The 23,832-nt window shown below is 39.6% G+C and overlaps 1 protein-coding gene across 4 annotated transcripts in view; it reads right to left on the reverse strand.

The window, feature by feature from the left end:
- Positions 1–20,800, reverse strand: part of frs2a (fibroblast growth factor receptor substrate 2a) — a 46,764-nt gene extending 25,964 nt beyond the window's left edge. For 2 of the 4 annotated variants that reach the window (XM_023826449.1, XM_023826479.1), the window contains exon 1: positions 20,394–20,800. The gene's annotated coding sequence lies outside the window, so the exon portion shown is untranslated. Of the gene's footprint in view, positions 1–3,966; positions 4,044–12,076; positions 12,101–20,393 lie in introns of those variants that run through there. The other 2 variants (XM_023826457.1, XM_023826472.2) reach the window with 2 other exon arrangements.
- Between the last annotated feature and the right edge of the window lie 3,032 nt (positions 20,801–23,832).

Below are 23,832 nucleotides of genomic sequence, written 5' to 3' on the forward strand. Positions count from 1 at the left end.
ATTGGAAGCATGCCAACATAACGCCCATTTTCAAAAAAGGGGATAGAAGTAATTTGTCAAACTATAGGCCAATCAGTCTAACTTGTATAACTGGTAAAGTTATGGAGGCTATAATCAAAGAGAAAATGGTAGATTACCTGGACTCAAATAACATTTTGAGGGATAGCCAGCATGGATTTAGGAGAGGTAGATCCTGTTTAACAAATCTGTTGGAGTTTTTTGAGGAAGCTACTCAGGAAGTTGATGATAAGAAGGCCTATGATGTCATCTATTTAGATTTCCAAAAGGCTTTTGATGTTGTTCCCCACAAGAGGCTCTCACTTAAACTCAAAGCGACAGGTATTTTAGGAACTGTAGCGACTTGGATTGATAACTGGTTAACGGATAGGAAGCAGCGAGTAGTTATAAGAGGCTCGATGTCACAGTGGGCCTGTGTTCATAGTGGGGTACCGCAGGGTTCAATTTTAGGACCACTTTTGTTCCTAATTTACATAAATGATATAGACACCAATATATACAGTAAACTGGTGAAATTTGCAGATGACACCAAGGTGGGTGGTGTAGCAGATACTGAACTAGCGGCTCAGCAGCTACAGCGGGATCTTAATTTAATTAGTGACTGGGCTGACACCTGGCAGATGAAATTTAACATAGACAAATGTAAGGTACTCCATGTAGGGAGCAGAAATATAAAGTACAGGTATTTTATGGGACCTACTGAAATAAAGGTAGCTGATTATGAGAAAGACCTTGGTGTGTATGTTGATGCTTCCATGTCTCATTCTCGCCAGTGTGGGGAAGCAATAAAAAAGGCCAATAGGATGTTGGGGTACATCTCCAGGTGTGTGGAGTTTAAGTCAAGGGAGGTAATGCTAAGATTATACAATTCCTTGGTGAGACCTCACCTAGAATATTGTGTACAGGTTTGGTCACCATATCTTAAAAAGGACATAGCGGCCTTAGAAAAGGTGCAGCGTAGGGCCACAAGAATGATTCCTGGTCTTAGAGGAATGTCATACGAGGAAAGGTTATTTGAGCTAAATCTGTTCAGCCTCAAGCAAAGGAGACTGAGGGGGGACATGATCCAGGTCTATAAGATTCTAACAGGTTTGGATGCTGTTCAACCGAATAGTTACTTCAGCATTAGTTCAAATACAAGAACTCGTGGCCATAGGTGGAAATTAGCGGGAGAACATTTCAAACTGGATTTAAGGAAGCACTTCTTTACACAGCGTGTAGTCAGAGTATGGAATAGTCTTCCTGATAACGTAGTGCAAGCTGAATCCTTGGGTTCCTTTAAATCAGAGCTAGATAAGATTTTAACAACTCTGAGCTATTAGTTAAGTTCTCCCCAAGCGAGCTCGATGGGCCGAATGGCCTCCTCTCGTTTGTATAGTTCTTATGTTCTTATGTTCTTAAAAATGCGTATGCGTGGTTGTCATCACGTGACAGCGTGGAGGAAAAATAGAGAGGTGGGGAAAGATGGCGAGTCGCGCACCAAGTGACCTGGTCTCGAAAAAGAACACAACTTCTGCAGTTTGGCAGTATTTCGGGTTTCGACCGAACGAGAAGGGAGAGGCGGTAAATACGGATTTATTTAATTGATTCAGGTATTTTTATTTGGTATACGTTAAAAACAATATTGGAAATAAGACTGGAAAGAAGTTTTTGTTTAGGACTATTGCTTTGCAATACTTTTTATAATATGGATATGTTTATGTTAATTCAACTCTGACTGTTGTGGGTCTATTTGCACTTTTTTATAAGCTGCTCTTCTTTGTTATTAAAAGTTGTTGATTTAATTTGATTTGTGTGCGCGTCTCTGCGCGAAAACTGCTCTGGATGTTTATGTTAATTTAATTCTGTTTGACTTGTATTTGTACTTTTTTATAAACTGGTATTTGTTGCTAATAAAAGTTGTTAATATTGTTCTGCATGTTATTTTGTTATTGTTTCAGTATTAGTGTTTGGTATTCAGTTTCTGAACGGTTTAGGCACAAGCCAACAGTTTGGTGACGCTGTCTGAGCCTTACGTCACAATTTTTTTTAATTATTCACAGTAATACCGTATACCGAGGTAAAATAGGGAGGAGGTTTGACGGTATCAAAATTTGGATACCACCCAAGCCTACCTTGTGGTAACCCATCTGCATCTGGCTAGCTAGGCTACCTGAGGCTAATGCTGTGTGCACAGAAAACATGACATGAAAAAGTAATTTTCTCTCAATGACAAATATAGACTTATCGAAGCTTATGATGAACTGCCAAAAATATGCCAACAGCAGCAGCGAAACTACAATAAGCTGTATTTTATGTACAGTACTATACTGTATTATAGCGTATTTGAATTATACACAGTTCATACTGTAATTTGAAAAGCATTAAAAATACAGCACAGCTCTTTCAAAAGCGTCAAAGTTCAGAAAATAGCAATGCTGTCAATTTTATTACCTTTTATGCATGTTATAAATATAATGTCAATTAGATGGTAATCTGCCTGAGACAAAGAAATAGGAAAAAACTGGTTATAATGATCATCTGCTTATACTGATCAATTTCACCCAGAGACACGTGATCACTATAAGCGGTTTCCACTATATTACAAATTGCAAGCTTTATGTTGTTATCTTCTCTCACAGTGGAGAACTTCCGCAGTAATGACATATTAGCACGTGGCTATGAGTGTGCACACGGCTGTGAGACCTGTGTCACTTTGTACATGCCGTGTGGCGCATGCATATACGGACCACTTCGGTATCAGTCCCTGGCCAGTAGATCTGTGCATCACTGACACCCAACTACAGCATCATTACAGAACATCATAAACAGCACAACATCCTACGATGGGAAAATAGGATTTGTATTGGGATTTTCTAGGCATTGGCTGTATACTTAAAACATACGGCCTGTGTTGGCAATATTCTAATCAGGGAACACAACTGGGTGGAAATGAGGTTAAGAGGCACAACAAGTGAGACAACACCTGAAAGGAGCCCTGACTGTGCTGGAGAAGGCTCTCACACACTGTGCCCAAATTAACATTATGCATCCCGCTAGCCCAATTACTGCCATTGTTCCAAACCAGACTGTAAATGGGACAAAACACTACCCGAGGGAAGGGAGCAGGGCTAAGAAACCATAGTTTTGGTAAGGAAGAAAAAGTTATCAAACCAGCAGAGGGGAGAATTTGTACTGATATGGTATGTTATGGCATACAGAAACAATTTCAACTGGAAATGACTGATCTAAAAATTTGCTGAATTTTCTACAGTTATCCAGAACTGGGGCATCCATGAAAAGTATATAAAATTGGGAACAAACCTACTTGATATTGTAGTAAATTTCATTCCAACTTTGCATTTTAACATTTGGCAGACACCTTTGTCCAAGGTATTATACAAAAGAGGGAGATAATATATAGCAAGCATTCAGATGAAAAGGACACAACTTAGACATGATTCCATTAAAGACATCTGAAATTAATGGGAATGTTTACTCATCTTTACATGAACAAATGTTCCCTTAACTGCACAGCTTAACTTGGGAAAAAAGTTGAGAGATGACAGCGAACACAACATGCAGAGACTAAAAGAGCAAAATATTTAGTAGGTGCAGTGACTAAATACAACCAAGTTTTATTGGCCAGATAATGCAAAATGGTGAACTTCAAAACAAAGCCATAAGACGACATTCACTGCCCGATATGCAATGTTTTAGAAATCATTTTAGGATCCAATTAAGCATGAAATCAGCCCAAATTGTATGAATGAGGCCCCAGGTAAAAAGCATGCCCTCCCTGAAATTGATTCTCAGTCACATTTCATGATGAAGTGATATGAGCCACGTCTGGAATAAAGCATTGCTGAATGTCCCTGCTCGCCCCTGTGCTCAGTGTCAATTGCCAAACAGCCGGCAGCAACCGCTTAAGACGGATGCAGGGAACACGAGCTGTGCAGAGACACCTACTTGGGCAGATATGAAAGGGATTCCATAATTTGCGGGATGTGTGTTCTCCTAGGTGCCTGAGTAATTATCTGTGGGCCCTGCAAAGAAAAAGTATCACTCAGGACACATCGAAACCACTGAGCTTCTTAAGTCCTCAAGACAAAGTCAATAAGATCAAGGCAGTCATTTAAAATAAAAACTTGCCCCTAGAAGACAGCTAGTCCTGATAATCCAGGTGATGCGCCAATGGGGATAAGTAGAGGCAGAGTTATAAATTTTATCTACCAATCAGAAAAGATATGAATTTAGTGCCATCATAGATAAGCTTCATATACACCAAAACATATACAACTTAAATCTGCTTTTAATGAAAAGATGTTCCTTGAAGCATATGTGGTTGCTGCAAAAGAGTTAAAACTGTCCAGTTTGAACTGTCACCCACTGCAAAGTCATTGACCCATGCAGGAATCTGAAGGCTTTGCCGTGGACGGTTTCATTAATAACCCTCTTATTTTCAGTGACAGGCAGGCCAACAGGCTAACAGCAACACAAAGGGACAAGCATAAATACCCCAGCATCAGCAGAAACCATGCAGAGGTCAACTGCATTATGGGTACATCAGTAAATAGTTAACCGAATGGGGGATGGGATGAGTCCCAGACAGCTACTTTCAAAATGCAAATTAGTCAAATTAACACGAATCATGTCTTTGGGCTGTGGAAGTAAACCACATTACCTGGAGGAAACGAACAGAAAATCCAAACAAAAACTGTTAGAGAATAAACCTACTATGCAACTTAACAGGCATGAGTTGATAGCAACTTGAAGACTCAAAATAGTTAACAACAATTAGTATGCATACTGGTGAGGTTATGTAGAGAGCAGAAGCATCACAAGAGGAAGGGGGGGTGGGGAATCACTTGGTTATGAAGTTCAACATGCAGTACTGTGCCACAAAAAGCAGATATAAATGCAGATGTAATCTTCCTTTAACACCAAGGTCCCCAGCATTTACTCCACTCATCTCTTGTGAAGAACCAACTCAATACTCAGTACCACCATTTGCATACTGGGTCACTAATCTTGTGTCACTGCAGGTCAATGAAAAAACTTCACAAAATCATTTCGTTTCTTTAAAAAGTACCGCTGGGGCCGACTGGCCAAAACAGGTGAAGAGTAGAGACTCTGAATTAACACTGATTACTGGGAAGTAACATTTCCTTTTATTTGAATGGCTAAAGTCAGTTTGGTTAAGCAGTCCCCACAATGCAGAAAGTTTCTGCTGTTTACAGAATATTTCAATGGAGGCACTTAATTTCTACAGAAGCCTCATCCAAGGGTTTACCAGTACAAAAGTATGAGCAAACTGACTAAAGTTTTGTGAGTGCACATGAAAGTACATCATAGCTGCTTATAAAACATCAATAGGAGTCAAGCCCTGAGAAACCAACTCAGTCCAATATAGCTCCTTTTAAAGAACTCAAGTACAGTATTAGCATGTACTATGCAACTCAGAGCATGTCAAATAGGAGTAATTTATGCATCAAATAAGGCTGTAAATGAGTGAATGTGAGTACAGACGGTCCTCTACTTACGAATGAGATACGAATGAAATCGTTATTCAACATCAATTTAAGGGTATACACAAGTACAGATAAGGATATGCTGGGAGTACGCACGTTATGCTGCTGCTTGGCGGGAGTAGCAGCCAGAAATCGTACTAGGTGGAATTGGCATGCATAAAAAAAATTGATGCTGTGGACAGAAAACGGGAGCCCAATGAACACAATTTGCACTTACGGTCCTCTTGGTTTGTATGTCTGAAAGTTTGTAAGTTGAAAGTTCACAAGTAGAGGAGAGTGTACTAGGAATGGTCAAAAAACAGCACATTTATAAATTTAAAGTCAATTCAGATAACTCTGCTGTGGAAAACATTTATATGCTTCTTTGACTTTTGATTCAGTCAACCCATGATAAAATCTAGTATGCATCATCCAAAAACTAAGGCAACAAGAATTTGACTGATTGCTTTTTAAAAGTGCAATGATGAGGGAAAAAATCTGATATATTGATTAGAGTGTCATGTGAAGATATTCAAAAATAAAGTACAAATAAACTTGGCCTCCCAGCTGATAAAAACAACTGCAAGGACCCCAAGCCCACTACAGGAGGGGACCGATATGCCATTTAATAATGAAAAAACGGGTCACACTGGCGTAATTTTAAATAAATGGGGCCCATTAAGTTTGAGGCCTATTTGGACTGAAACAGAAGAGTCGTCTCCTCTCCATTCATCCACTATTCAACTCAGCTAGCAAAGAAATGGGATTAATTCTAATGAATAAATTCAGGACAACTTCTGGACAGCAGTTAATTCGATTTCAAATTGGGAGTTTGTGACTTTTAGCAGGAGAATTTAAAACATATATTTTGCATAAATATGCAAAGTGAAAAAGTCCCTTTTACCCCCACATTTACCCCACATCTGCATTCAGCACCACAACAGTTATTTCTTCCAAGTGCCTGCTTCTCCTTCACACCTGTTGACTCCTCCTCTCTTTTCAGTCTGCCAACTGGCCAGTACAGCAGCACAAGAGGCTCACTGCACAGGACTGATCTGATGAAGCTGCTCACTGGCAGCCATAGGATAAATCCTACTAGATCCCCACCTTCTACCCCTGGGTATTCAGCACACTGTTGTGCAATAACTATATGTGCAGCATACTGCATGTACATATTCAGAACATTAAATAAATTTATTTTCAGCTGGTAGGTGCTCAAGCTTCTCATTATATTCTACAAAAGTGGCTAAACGTGCATTTCTCTACTGATTAAATTACAAACACCACACGCACACAGACACACATGGCCCACTAATGCTCTGCGAGTGTGTGATCACACTGAAATTCCTCTTCTCTCCTTGCCCTCTCGCCGGCATTCTTCCTCAGACAGCCCCCGTCGCCCAGGCAACCCCGCACTCCTATTATGGCCAGCTGGTCTTTTTGAAAGCGGCCCCAGCTAGCGTCTGAACTTTTGTCTTACTTCAAACGGGGCAGAGAGTTTACTTTAACTCCCACACCATTTTACTCAGGGGCGGTCGTGGGGGCCACAGTCGCCTCACGGGATGCGCCAAGGGGGACGTCGCTGCCCGAGAACAGTTGGGGGGGGGGGGGAGACCATGCATGGCTTAACTCTATGTGCACCAATATTTGCCAAACAAACTCATGAGTAGGATTTTCAGAAAGTGTCATTGATAACTGGCGCAACAGACCAAATATATATTTGCAATCCAACCATATTCCAAACCTCAAACAATTAAACAATGTGAATATTATAAATGTTAAAACCGCCCACACATACAAACTGGTGCAGGTTTTTCTATAGTAAGAGACAGTGCATACTCAGTACACTTAAAGACGGGTTTGGAAGCCACTACTGCTCTCCTCTTCACTTGGATAAAAAGATAGGTGCTAGGTATGCATCTATGCTTGCTGTGTGGATAGAGAGAGAGTGAATAAGAGAGAGGTGAGTGGGAGGTGACAGGAGCGAGACTGGCAGCTCATTCTCACTGCATCTACACCAATCCATGCATTTATAGGGGTGGCGGTCCAGGGCTTTTAAAACACACTGCTTTCTTTTAAAGCTATCATTTTAATTTCTATAATTGCAGTCTTCATTTCAATGTTGTAACAAGATACTAATGGATTTGACAAGAAGGCCAAAGTGGTCCCAGACATGCAAAGGAAAACATAGCTCTTGTGGTATTAAACACAGGGGCTTTATCAGGATCAGCCTAACAATTTAAGCTTATAAAATGTTTCCATTCAACTAGCTAACACCAGTGGAGCTACAATGTTCCAATGAACAAAAGATGCTGTTTATCAATCTGATGCCATCTAGCTACCCTTGAACTTAAAGGCAAAGCAATAAAACAACATTTCTAAAAAGGCCACTTATTATCCCACCTAAATATAAGAAACTGTTATAAAATGGGGTAACACCTGCCCTGGGCTAGAGGATACATATTCTAAACCAAAAGACAGAAGCACTAGGTCATAGCCCTTCAACTCTGCTGGGCAAATGTATTTACATATGGGACTCATGTTGAGCCCCTTTGGATGGTACAGTGCATGACGGCTGATCTCTCATTTAAGTATTGACTCAGTCTGGGAACACTCCCTACACAAGCAAAGTGCAAGCTGAATGTTTACATCGGACATGACTACTTATTACAGAGAAAGGAAACAGACCCAGAAGAACCACCACCACAAACCTTTGTAAGGACAGAGGGTGTTCAAAAAGTCTGAAAGAAAAGATTTCAAAAACATGAAAATATGTGGGGGAAGCTCTTTTTGGCTCATCAATGGGATGTACACAAACCAATACATACACAATTACTGCAATTCTCACATGACTGATAAGTTTTTGGATCCGTTTCAGCTTACTGGCTTCAAATCCTTTAGAACTTGAGGATGGGTGCAGGGAAGCATGAAGAGTAAAAATGTAACAAACAAAAGCAAAGCAAGTCCAAAAAACATTTACACATTAAGTGCAGAGCAGTAGTGACTGGGATGGTTAAAGATGGATTCAAGTCGCAGGAAATTTTCAGTTGTATATAAACAGCTTTAAAAACTTCTACAAGTCACTTTAGTTAAGTCCGACAACATTATTATTATTAACAACACCAGGAATACACTTTTCAGAAAAAAAACACTGTGCATACTGTGATCAAGTGGATTAGTAAATTTGGAAGCAATCTCAACAGGGCCAGATGGATGCATAACCATGCGGCTCCTTTCTTCAAAGAATCCCTACAGGACAGTAGCATCAATGACTTAGAGCAGAATGAGCCTAAAATAACACCTTAGACTTCCAGACGAAGGCAATTTCCTAAACAGTGCTGCAAGTATGCCTTTTAAAGAGAATGAGAACCACAGTGGACACTCAAGACTACTAGCAACTACTACCATGCTCACCAGGTTTAATCAAAGTCATTTGTCCATTCCATGATGGTGGTGGTGAAAAAAGTGGGGGGAGTGATGGCTACTCAAGATTAAGCAACCCAGAGAGAGAATTGCTCAGGTGAGAATTGCTCCAACACTTCTGTGTTCAAAGCGAATTGCAAGTTCTACTGAAAGCTTGTCAGTTTACCTCAATTGCTTTTCTTAAATTCTTCTAAATCCGCAAAACCTTAGTGCTAACATGTTAACAAAAGATGAGAGAATAAGCGAATTTTAGGGCCCTAATTCCATTTCTTATGGAAAAAACTACTGATTGGCCAACTCAATGATGCAACAAAAAAAGAGAGAGAGAAAGAAAAAAAACCAACACAGACTTAAGCCTACGCCCCCATCGGCCACACGCAGGCACACCCAGCCTTTCCTCATTCCCTGTGGGTGTTGTAATTGTGGCGTCCGCTACTCCGTTGGACAGGGGGATGAAGGAGTAATCCAGACCCCAGCTCTGGCAGCAGAATGAGGCAAGTCAGCCGTAGGGGTCCGGGATGGGCTAACAGATAATATAACACAAGAGATCTGCCACAACCTGAAACTAGCTGTGCTCTTAAGGCCCTTTTCACTGTAAACCAGGGCCCATTTTGCTTAATACAAGACTGTTGGAATCACACTACATGCTTACGTCACAGTTTAAGTCTGCGCTCTAATCCATTTTTCCCTACTCCTCAGACCATCTCCCTTGGTCTAAATTCTCCACTTGGCAAGAGCTGGACATGAAGTGTCACATATCAACAGTTTTGTCAGCATGAGCATTCCCTGCCTGCGGTGATCATCACACCCGCCTGCAGCACTGCTGGAGAGCTGTGGTTTTCAAAGTCTTGGACATTAGGCATCCTTGTGCTACCCATCCCAGAGCCCCTCCCTTCCCACAGACATGCAGTTTGTCACCACCCAACAGAAGATTCCTATGCAATGCTAGAATTTCATTAAAATGCTCTGTAAAAGCATTTCACAGGGCTAGAGGGTATGGAAAATAGACAGATGAATAAAGATTTGAACATTGATTGCAGCACAAAAGTGCCATCTTTCCTTCAGAATTCCAGGTTCTTGTGCACATAGCCTAGCTGACCAAACACTGCTACTTAGCAAAATAATTGAAACAGAGTGCAAGACATGCAAAATACTTTCATAGGAATAATTTTACAAATAACCAAGCTAAAAAGATACTTTCTTATACAAGGAAACTGACAGCTTGACTTACACACCGCCTGTTTAAAAGGTTTCAGGCCTTGTTAAGACAAGTTTATAGCAAGCACCACCTAACTGGCCCAATAATCATCTTAAACCAGATTATTTTCTGAAAGGAAATAAAATTAATATATTGCATGCTGCAAAATAAATTTCTACTTCATTTCAACCAAGACTGTAAAATTAAACCTCATCATCTCTGACCTAGTCATATATTCCAGGATTATGACATGAATGCAGAATGGACTGCTTAAGATAAGTTGTACAGTACAGAATTTGAGTTTTGTGTAACAGTAAAACGTTTTCTAAACTGATTAGTGGAGGTATTCAAAACATTTCAAAACAGTGCATGTATCTTAATTTATATATTATGATGCCTACTGATATTAAAGTGTTTTATTTCACACATTTTATGATTATATGTACAGCACTTTGGTCAGCACTGACTGTTTTTAAACATGCTTTATAAATAAATTTGATTTGATTATATTTAATGGAGTCAGAGAAAGTAGATCCCCAAGACAGCAATCACAACCCTCATATGATACCAATTTTAAATATTTATATCATGGTATAACACTGTATAACACATTAAAACTGGATTATGATCTCCCCAATATATTTAACTACTGATTCCGAAATAGATTTAATGAATAATCATAGCTCTGTTCTTATTTCTTTACTTCACTAGGTTTAAACATTAAATCCTCACATTTTACAGAACGGTTTGTCCAATTCGGGATCACAATGAGCCTGGACCCTATCCGAGGAAGCATAGGGCAAAGAAAACTATAAGGCAGTAGCAGGTCACCGGAGTACCCATAGAAAACGCAGGAATAAATCCCCCCCCAGCCCCCCCCCACACACACACACAGAAAGCAGGAATTAAGTACATAACACTGATACACACTGAGTCACTGCACTGGTCAGAATGTTTTCTGCTTCTGGATGTTGAAACCACAGATGCACATTAAAGCTGGCTACCTGACTGACTGCACACTCCAGAAGAAAAAAAGCACCAGGTGGATAATTTACTAATTTAGTGAAAGCAGATACGCAGCGACGCTGCTGCACCATCAGACAATGACCTGCTGTGCGTCCCATGCTCTCAGACCCCAACAAACACAGTACACCCCGTGACGTCCTTAACATTTTCAAGAGCACATTGAAAGATTCACTCTTCTGTCATTATTATGGGCAACTTTAGTGTCCAACAAAACACTTCACAGTGCCCCATTTCAATTGGCATGTGAATTACAAAGTACTATTCTGGGAGTGGGGAGTGACAGTTGTTTACTATGCTCATAAAGCTAATGCGGTAACCACAGGGATGTCCCAGCAAGTTACTACATAGCAAATTCCAACGCTTACAGCAAAGTCAACAACACTGGACGAATAATGCATTACAAAGTAATTACCAAACTGTTATTGCTGCGTAATAATTTCATGTTGAAACACACATGACTGAACAATTGTCAACTTTTAAAATATTTTAGCTAAATTTACAAGCAGATCTGAAGCCCAAAGGCACTTTTCCGATCAGCAGGTAAATGTAATCTTTCTGTACCTATATCATGACCTAATGGCTGCTTCAGAATTGAGGCTGCATGACATTCATTTTTAAAAAACTGCTTAAAGCTATCTGCTGATAAGAATTCATTTAATGCCTCTAGTTTTTTCTTTCAATGTACCTCCAGGTACATTCAATGTGGGCAGAGCAAACAGGATCATCACAGAATTCCCAGTCATGCCCAGGTTGCAATCGGCTCACAAGGCTAGACTATTCCAGCCCACCAGACACCCCCAATTGCAGCCCCTGGCCCACATCTTCCCTGAATAATGCGGAGAGCCACACCAGAGCAAGAGTCTCAAGAGTGCTGCCTGTTCAACCCTTACCCAACAACCCCCCTCCCCAATCAGTTGCTCACCACCCAGCGAGAGTCCCTCTGGGTCCCACACTGCGTTTAATGTGAGCGTCAGATGCGCCAGTGACTAACAAGCTATTCAGCTACGCCCAGCCCCACCCCCACTCACCATGCCCCAACGATCACATTTGGCTTTCTGCCAGCAGCTGGCATGGGCAGGTCATTGCGGTCCTTGGCAGATTAAGCAAAAAGCCACAAGACTGAGGCCAGGACAGACACAGCATGTGGAGGAAGAAGCCCTAAAACAACTTGATCTCTTTGTCTGAAAGAATGTGCAATGTAATTTAATGGAATGTGTAATGCAACCATTGGTAGATGGAATACCTCAGGTAAAAACCAGCCACAAATTGACATGGCAACATTACAGCAGTATATACAGTACACACACACACACACACACACACACACACACACACACACACACACACACACACACACACGATATGAGAGACACACAGATTTTTGGAGGGAAAAATAATCTTTAAAAGAATATACAGCTTTTAATCAGTTTGCCATTAACTAAAAAGACTATATAAAAGTTGTATTTCAACACATGAACAAGTTACAAAGATTGCTCTTAATTCTTTAAACCATTTCATTCCGCCTGAATAATAATGTTTTCCCAAGGCTACAGGGTCAGAAATACAACTCCCTCATCAGCCTTCCAAAATGTTAATTGCCAGAGTATGAGACACTATTTTCATTCAGCACAGACTAACAATAAAAGCAGGCTGTTAAAAATGGCCCCATAAACAGTGTCGCACTTATCCTCCCCTCACTTGGAAACCATAATATCGTTTGACACATAAAAGCTCACATTCTTTCCAGATCCTGGGCTTCGTCCAATTTTTGACATTTTGTACGGCTGGCATTCCAACACTCTGAACGATGGTGAAGCTGAATTTGTTTTAGCCTGAATACACCCCTACTATGAGGAAGCATCCATTACATCTGAGATATGAGTAACTATGACCAGCTTTCAGTCCAGCCTCCAAAGGACTTTTGAGAGCCACACACTATTATTAGAACAACATTAACTAAACAAATACGCCAAAAGCTGTTTGCTAAGTTTATTTTCAGGAATAATCAACTGATGCATTTAAAGTTGACTGTTGAAGTGTACTGAATGTACTGATGTATATATAAACAGCACATCTGATACATGACAAAGGACACGAGAGGAAAAAAACCCATTCCAGCCACAGTATTAGGAGGAACCTTATGTCACATTGTTGAATTGCGATGACTGTGCAGGATATTATTTCTCTGTTTAACTGATTTTATTTAAAGCATTTGACAACTGTACCCATTCGGACCAGTTTAGATGACCTGCCGAAGGTGGTATCTTCTAGATTTAATTACTATTCCAACCGAGTGGCAGCCCAATCTGAGATAGTACTAAGCTATATTATTTATTGGAAAATAACTACTTTGATGTGACCTTATTCTTAAACCCAAGAATTTAGGCATGTGAAATCCTTCCTGCTGTCTTATGTACATCACTCCTGAATGAACCGTCATACCCTACCACCATTCAAAAGTAGCATCGCAAGTGGTCATTAACACTGAGGTCTGCATGGTTTTTCCACCACTGCAAGTCAGCCCATCAATAACCATTTCCAAACAAGCAATGGTGCACGGTTTTCTTTTTTTTATATTCATGCTTCTACTTCCCAAGCTGACATCATGCATTGAACAGCTACTGGCGACACGTTAGAAATTTCTGCAGCCTTTGTCACCCAAGTGCCTGCCAAACACGAACGGACAACAACGCCCTTGACCAGAGAGAATCCATTAGCAGCCGTGCTGGCTCAATGTGGCCAACTGGAGCTGCAGCACGCTTTTATGTAACAGGCAAACAAACTGCCTAGGGAACATTTGCATACTTCGCACGTCAGTCTGGTAAGTGAGGAGGCCACATGCTTAATGATGTATGGGCCACTACCTGGGAAATTTTAACTGAAGGGGTTAACTGAAAATTAACAAGATCTCACTTCAAACAGAATAAGCTTTTAGAAATAAAATTAATAATCCTGGAAATTAAATGTGGGGGAAAATGAGTGCATTTGCACTTTTCCTGCTTTTTCTGCAAGCCAAGAGCATTCCTTCCAAAGGATAAGAGCACACTGCCAGCCCACAGTCACATTAGGAGAAAGAAATCCCAGGTTTTACCAGCTGAAATGCTTCTCTAAACCTGCTATGCCTAAATTAAATACAAACCCACCCAAATTCCCTCACTGCAAAAGTATCTACGGGGAGGGGGGCAAATTCACACAATTTGCTGTCATTTGTTTAGTCTTAGGCAACAGACATTTCCTGGTTGTCTGTGCTGCTCATATCATCCAAGATGTAGTCTGTCAAAGTCCATTCAGTTCAATTACATGCTAACAAGAAAACAGATGACACCAAGAAACACTGGATGCCTGAGACATAACACAGATCGAAGGCTAGGTGCATTGAATGACAGTGTTTGTGTGTACACATTATTTGTTCTGCCCTCTGAGAAAAATCACACTACATTTAAAACATTGCAAATCAATACCAAATTAAGCAGGAGAAATCACTTTTCTGCTGTCATGGAAAGCTGTGTGTTTTCTCTCTGTCCATCTTTGTTAGCAAAGCTAAAAAAATTGCTCATATCTTGTAACAAAGAAAAATAACCAAGCCCTTATATTACATTCAGTGGCTTAAGGAGATCCATAGCTAGATCAAACTTCAGTACTAAGAACTGGTATTGGCATTTTGTTCTTTACTGTGAGTACTGTCCTTCGAAGTTACAGAGCCATTTATTCAGCTTTAATATGACATATCTGGCCTGATTTAACTACACACAGAACATGCTAAGCTGTTAACAGTCATCTCTATGCAGACTGTTTTGGAAATGGCACAACTGCACCACAATGAATAAATTCAATTATTTTTTTCTTTCTGAGAGAATATACACACAAAATTGACAATGGCCATAAAGTACCAACTTCCAGTCTTTTGGAAGCAGCAGCAGGTTCCTCCATGAAATTGAAAGGCAGTTCAAAAAAAAATAGTTGCACACTTAGCAGACGAAGAAAAAAAATTATACAGCATTTAAGTTATTTTGCCAGTTTAATCGCCTGAATATTTAAGTGAAGAAATACCAGTTAGTCTCATCACACTGCAGAGTAAAACAACTACAAAGATCCAATTTATAATTCTAAGTTTAATAACTGAAATGTTGGCCCCATGGGTACAGTTACAAAAACACCTATTTAACATGCTCAAAAAAACAAGTAAAACTCAAGTTAATATAGCCCTGTAAACAGTTTTTATATGCAATACAAAACCAGGGATTAGAAAGAATAAATGTAAAGAAAGTGATAAACGTTATATGAAAAGGACCACGCTGATATACCAGCAGCAGTGACATCACTAACTATAAACATTAGCAGGCATCTGATGATGGATTTACCTAAATTTGTATTTAGACTGTTTAAGCCATCCTGTAGGTTTCAGACCACTACACAGATTCATACAACATGTATAATCTGTAAATATCGGAATTTCTCTTAAGAAATAAGTAAAATGTACACAATGCCATAAATATGGAACTAGGAGACAGAAAACTTGGACCTGGATGGACACTGCACATACAAAATCTCTACAGATTTCACTGCACACATTTACAGCTAAATAGTGCCGACAAATATTACAGAAATCTGCAAAACTTACGAGTATCCACATTTCATTAAAAAGCAGTAACCGAACATTACTACATCTTCACTAGGTGGCTTAATGAAGGTTCCATCAACATTACCCTATCCCAGTAGGCTGTAGTGTGCTGAAGCAGGTGATCCACGTGCTTCACTTCTTACATAAAACATTTCCAAGCCTAGCAGGGACATATAACATTTAATACAATGACCTGTGAGCATGCTCATTATTACCTAAGTGACAAAGATTGTCCTGAAAACACTACGACATTAAAACTGGGCATCAAAAATGAAGACAAAACCAATTAGGAACTGGATATTCCTCAGTTGTAAATGGCACAATTAAATACAAGTTTGATATTTTCGGGCACACTAGCAATGAGATGCGCAACAAGCTGAAACATAAGCATGGTAAATTTTCCTAGTATATCAATCACATTACTGCGGCAGGTTTAAATACAGATATCATTCTACATACGTTTAACTATCGCAGGCTATCTATCAAGAGACATGTATGGCGTCAAAGACACGTCAGTTGTTGTTAACAAGTGATTACGAGAACTGTAAAAGGGGCTGTGAGTCACAGAGCAAACAGAAGAACAGGACCAGGCAAAAGGATTGCAAATTCTGGTTTTAAGGGGAAAGGCACAGCTTCAGGACAGCTAGAAAACCTTTTTAAAGAACTTCATTAAAATGCTTTCCTAACTGCCATCTCAACAATGACTTACCTTGTGCAACAGTGCTGAGAATGTACTAGTTTGTTGAAGCATAAGCCACTACAATTTAAAAATGTTAATTGAAGATATATAAAAGCAAAACAAGCCATACTACCCTATACTAATGCTAAGAACACTGCAGCATGTGTAGTCCATGCAACGTCTGAAAGCTGAGCAAATTGGAGAAGGGTGAGAAAATCATTTTTCCACACAGTTAGTGGAGACTTAAGATTCACGTAATTACATACTAAATGAATCATTAAGACTCAGAAATCAGGCAAGAGAACCAGAAAGAATTTTTGGAATAACTAAGAATTCAAAACAGCCAACCTGAGGTGCATCATTTTTTGCGACTTTTAGCCTAAAAAATCAAAACAGCTCATAACTAACTCAAATGAGGGTGGCAGTACAATCGATCCTATCTAAATATAAACTGCATGAGTAACAAAAGAAATTTGCATGGGCAGGCGCTGAATTTGAGCAATACGCTAGTTAAACAATTTAAAAGGATTACGAGAGCACTTATGATACACCTCAGCACTGAAACCCTTGAATAATGGCCGAAGCAAATATAAGTGCCCTGCTGTAAGCACATGTATGATTTAAACACAAATTAAACTCATGCTTAGGTGAGACACAGAGCCATAGCTGTGATGAGGAGTGATTCACTCTTCACAGGTAATGTCATGCCTGCACATGGCTGCATAACTGAGCAGCAATCCCTGTGAGTGAATACACATAGGAATGCAAATGAGTAGCAGGAATGAAAGACACATGACTATCAGCACAGCTGCTCAGCCGGGAAGTTAGGAAAAGTGCTGTTAACATATTGTAATTACTGCAAAAAGGCAACTTTCACATAAGAACAGAAGATTTAGCTATGTCATGCAATGCCACCCAGAGAACACTCACAGAGTCATCATCAGGTCACTAACCATAAAAAAAAAAAACACACTAAAGCAATAATGAGGGCAAACAATATTTCAGCCTTGTGTTGCTGATGTATTACCATCTTACTGTTCAGCCACTTAAATGACCATCCATCTGAAAACATTCAGAACATTCAGTAGTACCTTAGCATACTCAAAAAAAGTGCTATAGACAAACCTATCACACAGAAAAACGCACCAAAGTACAGTGTATTATACACAATTTAAATAATATTATATGTAAACATATTTGACTTAAGAACCAGTCTATACAATTAAACTACCATATTCAACAAAATTAAGCAAACCCCCATAAAATGAGGTGAGTAATTGAGCTGAAGGTACGAGAAGCAGGTTTACACAAGTGGATGACTATGACAAACAGGAAAAAGAATGAAAGACAAAACAGTGAATCTCAGCACATGGCATTTCTAAAGAAAAACATTCTAGATAGCAAAATTCAGCATTGATTTGACAGCTAATTAATTTCCAAATAACCCCACAGTGCAAAGGACTAACTTATGAAGAACAAGCATATCTTAAGTTTGATGCCAGTGTCAACTAGCTAGTTATAGCCTTATCCTTCACTCTAAAAGCTCTTTGCAGGGAACATATTACATCCAGAAAATGGCAAACATTTCAAGCCTCACAGCATCCAGACTTTGGTGTCAATAGACTAGTATGAAGTTAAAAATTATACAGTGATAGGTATGTCAGCATAGGAAACAGCTGGAAGCTTGGCTTCAAAAGCATCAGGGGGAAAAACTTAAGCCATCACCTTGAGGTTGCTGAAGCATGATGTAAGCAAATGGACAGTGTTTAAAAACATCAGGTTTCCTTCATGACCTCCGACGTACAACTTCCATTCAAGCCTTATGTGATCATACAGTTTTATTTTTAATAACTAAAAGTAATAAAATAAGACCATATTGCCCCTTTGGTGCTTTTGCATTACTAAACTGCTGGTACTGAAATGCCACTACATGCTATGGTAAAATTTACAAAAAATTAAGGTGCCGTGTTCCCATTCATTCATGCCAGGTCTTGTTTATGCCATTTACTGAAAGGGTGTGCAAATGCCAACCTTGCAATTTACAGTCAATGTTTAAAACAATTCATTCATTTCACTGAGCCCATGGCCATGGTGACCTGGCATATCATTTGATTGATAAGTCAGCAAAGCTACATTACTGAGATGAAGTGGGAGATGGGAGATGAAGATGGCTAATGTTCCTCTAAAACTCAGCAAACTTCACAGAGTTCAAGAAAGTTAATCTCAGCTACAAATAATTAAATTAGGTAATGAACATAAAGACTTTATCAGCGGGGATAAGCAGGTAACGTGTCAGAACAATTGGGGATAAATTATAGGTGTGACTATGTAGTGGCGCTTTTTGCGGATCAAGAAAAGGAGTGAAAGTAAACTACTCATTATGGATGTGACTGACATCGTGATCTACCCGTTCTTGTGAAGCTAACAATTACACAAAATGAAATTACATGTTTTCTAGATTCCAGCTTCTCCCTCTATATCCTTACTTTCTTAGCTTTGTAACTCACATGAAATGCATTGATAACTTTGTTTCGGTTAAGATGGATCAAAATTTATGCAGCATCAAAGTAGTAATGGTTATTTTCATTTTCATTTAGAAATATATATACAGTGCATGTACTACTAAGCAGCGCAGATTCTTGCTTTTCTGACCCATTTATTAGTTTATTGCCTGTACTACTCATAAAAATGCCCAGCAGTTTCTCAAAAAAGTAATGGCATGTTATTATCAAAGTAATTATGTTTTTAAATGACAGCTCTAATTCAATACTGTAAATATGTGAGTGTATTGAATGCAAAGCCACCCAAACACAGACCTCAAGGATACAAGTTTGACATTACAGGACTCAGCTACCTCTCCAGATCATGCCACAAAGACAACCAACCCAAACAACCTGGTTAGATGCGCAGATCACACTTCGACTGAATCGAATATAAACAAACAAAAATGTTCAGCAAGTATCAACCTTAGCCAATATACGTTCAAATATCTAGGAGGAAATAAATGGCCACTGAGTGCGTGTCTTATAGGCAGCTAAAGGAAAATACTCCAGAACACATTTTCCAAACCTCGTATACAGGCTCATACACGTTACCTGTAGTAAAACAATATTTAATATCAATTTGTATGAATTGAAACCAATAGGGTGTTGACAGCGAAATATTTAAAACAAACACGGATTGACGTACCAATGATCAATTATAAAGAGCATTGGGAGAAGACAGGTACGGATTAAGGAGAGTCCCGAAGGTGGTCTGACTGATTGATCCTCAAACTGATAGCAGTCCCACATAACTAGTACCGAAATTCCTAAAATACTTTCCTGAAGCCCCCCCTGCAAGTTAACGGGGTTTTCAGCGAAATAGATTAATCCCCATGAAAGTTTGAATGAACATTGTTTAAATTAGCTCTAAGTTTGTAATATGGGGGGCTTGAAGCCGAGTCCCAAAAACAATTAGATAGCTACACACCAAGTGTGAAGCACACTGCCAGCAGGACGTTATAAACTAATTTTACAAAAATATAAAATTGCTTTTAGCCAACTGCATAACAGTTGTGCCTGTCCTAAGTACAGTTACCAACCTAGCTAATGCGCCATAGTAACCAGTAAAGCCACATCAATGCCCACCTAAATTTTCGTCACAATCGTAACGGCTAGCTAATGTAGCAGGCTATGGAGAGCGTGTTGTGAAATATGCAGTCAAAAACAATCTCTGGGAGTCTGAGATCAACCCATCTTTAAAAAATCCAATAATCCCGAAATAGTATAGAGCGGCTAACAATATTGTCCAAATAGCGACAATGAGCGCCTGGGAGTTGAGGCTAATATCAACAAACCTCCCACTTAGCCGACCGTTTAACTGGGGGGAGAAAGAGACACAATTCACAAAATCGAGATTTTAATACAGTAAATGAATGAAAGTTATTGGAATACATACCGGAGGGAAAATGTCGTAGGAAAGGCGCGTGGTCAAGTCGCGAGGGAAAAACGGCCGTGGAAGCCGTGTTTTTGCCCCGTTTTCGCCACTTATTAAATCCCTTCTCCTCACTCAGAAAAAGAGAGAGAAGTCCAAACCGAACTCCGTCTCACTTTCTCTCTCCTTCACCCTCTATCCCGGAGCGCCAAAATAACAGTCGTCAAACTTCTAATTACGATAAATTCCAGTCTCTGGGAACGATTTAACATGTCAGGAACTCCGAGATGGCGGTTTGAGCTTCACAGTTCGAGTAAAATCCACATTAATGTTTGTAAATATTGACCAAAAGCGGCAGAGCCGTTTCTCTCCCCCCGTACTCGCCCTGCTGGGTTACGCCGTAGCTTCGGAGTGCCGGGCCTCGTTCTGGAGTCTCGGGGCACGCGCGAAACTGCATCCGGGTCGCGCGGCTCCTTTAAAAAAACATCGGCATGCTTTTCTCTATTCCTGCCGATCCCTGAAGTAGACCGAGTGCATGATGAGCTTTACCAATAACAGTTACAAGAAACATTTTCTTTTTTTAATTTGCAGCTGTGTGTGTTTCAAAATCGTGAATTTAGAACAGCAATGTCATTGGCTACCGTTCTTTATTGTATCGCCGAGGTTATTGAATTCCACAGGGTGACTTTGTTCCTAATAGTAAAATTAAATACATTACCGTTTATTAAAATGGTTTACAAATGTTTTAATACCATCGTTCATGGTAAATAAAGTATACTAAATTGGAATACTATAGTGACAACATTTTTAACTGCCTAAATAATGAAAGGCTTTCTATACGTCATAATGCATCGCTTATTTTTTTCGCGAGTCTAAATGCAACGCCTATTATCCGGGGTACATTGGAAGTGGTATTGTGGAAAATATGATTAATAGTCAAGACTGAGCCCCACACAACTCCCCTTCCTCCATTCAAGTCAACAATACTGCTCCCCTACAGTGTCTTGCTTTGCGTTAAAGCTACTGAAATTACCATTTAAATACTTATGGGTCAAATATTCGTTCTGTGGTATATAATAAACACACAAGACAATGGGCTGCAAGTTTCATTTGCTGTGTGTCAATACCGATGTGTATTTCTAAATAGAAAAATAATCTCCAGCATTAAATATAGCAGTTCAATTTATGATTTTTCCTGTGGGGTAAGGACTAACAGTTCACATAAGAAATACAGCTGTGACTGAATGAATGGACAGGATTCGGTGTGTGTGTGTGTGTGCATTATGTTTACATGACAATGTATTAAATACAAACCTGTTATTTAGATGTTGTGGGGTCCATTTCCAGGTCCCAGAAAGATCTGTGAATACAATTAAAAAACTAAAAATGCCAAAAGTTTCGTATTTTGTTTGGTTACTTATGGTTAAGGTTAGGGCTGGGTAGTGGTTAAAGTCATCATGTTGGAATTAGAGTTTTCCCCATAGAAATAGAGTCCCCACAAATATATAGCCTAATTACAAACCTATGTATGCGTTTGTGTGTGCGCGTAAATGCCTTTTGCCTGAACAGTTTATGATTAATACAGTTTTAAGGTGATACACAATACAAACAGGTATAAAGCTTTAAATTCTACCGCATGGGTTTTTCACAGCACAACGCTGGCAAATAAGAGAAAACGTCCATCCATCAATTTTCTGAAACCGCTTATACTGACAGTATTCTTACATACAGCATTCTAAGTTTTCTATTTAACATATGTGTCGACACATTGTTCATGAGTGCTTAGAGCAGTGGTTCTCAATCCTGTTCCTGGCGGCGCCCCTGCCGGCCGCCAGGATGTTTTCATTCCAACCCTACTTTTTATCGGGCTTATATGGTCCTTAATAGGATAATAATTGCTGGTTGAAAGCAGTATGGGGGTTTGGCCAGGAACAGGATTGAGAACCCTATTCCAGGAAGCATAAGGCAGGGGGCACCCTGGGTATGAGGCAGTCAGTCTATTGCAGGTCAAACACAGAACATACCTGGGGGCAATGTAGAGATATATTTACATATGTGGAGTTTGCATATTTCCTTTGTGTTGTACAGTCCCACAGTCCAAGGAAAGTTAACTGGAGTAGCCAGATGAAAGGCACGCGGACACATGAAGAACCTGCACAATCTAAACACATAACTTAACCTCCAACCTTGAAAGATCACAGTAATAGCCACGAAGCCATGGTGCTGTGTTGTTTAGCAAATAAAAAGCTAATACTAGTGTACATGAAGCAATGAGTTTACCTAACATAAGCAATAGGCCAAAGAAATGAAAATAGCCTGCAAATAAAATACATTATAATACGATATACATTGGACATAAAATACTCATGTATCACGTCTTGTGGTTTTGGAGCAGTTTCCGTGCTTCGGTAAACGATGCAGAAGATGGCAGAAAATGTAAATGCTTGGTATGCTATGGTTGGCACTAGGGCTAATACATTTACTTATAACTTAATTTATATTAATAACTTAATTTCTTATTTTACTACATTTTAAGTTTAGCTTCAAATATAGAACAGCACTGAACTATGCTCGTTTGTATTAGAGAGTTTACCGCCCCCTAGTGATAACTCGCAAGTTATACAAAATTCTGAATTACTTTCAATTACGGGTGACCACAGACATTACTGTACTTGTGTTCTCGTGTACCCGATTTACGCATTCGGATCTTTCATTAATCTTCCATTGCCGAAGTCCAGTTCCAGTATTCATGAACAGAAGTACAGAGGTATAGGTAAAAATCGCTGTACGTCGTTCTTCCCCCGCCTCAGATATCAAGGATACATCAGTTGCATCCTAGCCAAAAGAGATCAATCCTATGATTCATTGTACCCCTAGTTCATTCATGTGAGGCAAGTTAGCAAGACCGGTCTTGCCAAGCTCACAAGTACGATCTCTGCGTTCTTGGTTTTGAGAAACACCCCAGGTATTTTTTTCAGATCATTTCCACAGGGCTATAAAATCAAGCACCGACACCTAGCAATACAGTCTCGTTTACAAATAATTGTAAAAGAATTGGTCATTTTGAAGAACCCAGTGAATTCAAGCATGGTACATAGGATGCCACCTTTGCAATAAGACGGTTCGTGAAATTTCTTCCGTGCTAGATATTCCATGGTCAACTGCATGTGGTGTTATTTCAAAGTGTAAATGTTTAGATAAAACTGTAACTCAGCCATGAAGTGGCAGACCGCGTAAAGTAACAGAGCAGGATCATCAAGTGCTGAGGCGCATAATGTATAAAAGTCGCCAAAGCTCTGTTGACTCAATAACTGCAGTGTTCCAAACTTTCTCTGGAATTAACCCCAGCAGGAAAACTGTATGCCAGGAGTCCTATAGACTGGGCTCCCATGGGCAAGCAATTGCATGCAAACCTCACAATAAAATAGCGTCAGATGGACTGGTATAAAGCATACTGCCACTG

Source organism: Paramormyrops kingsleyae, chromosome 1 (assembly GCF_048594095.1).
Source record: "Paramormyrops kingsleyae isolate MSU_618 chromosome 1, PKINGS_0.4, whole genome shotgun sequence".
NCBI classification, from domain to species: domain Eukaryota; kingdom Metazoa; phylum Chordata; class Actinopteri; order Osteoglossiformes; family Mormyridae; genus Paramormyrops; species Paramormyrops kingsleyae.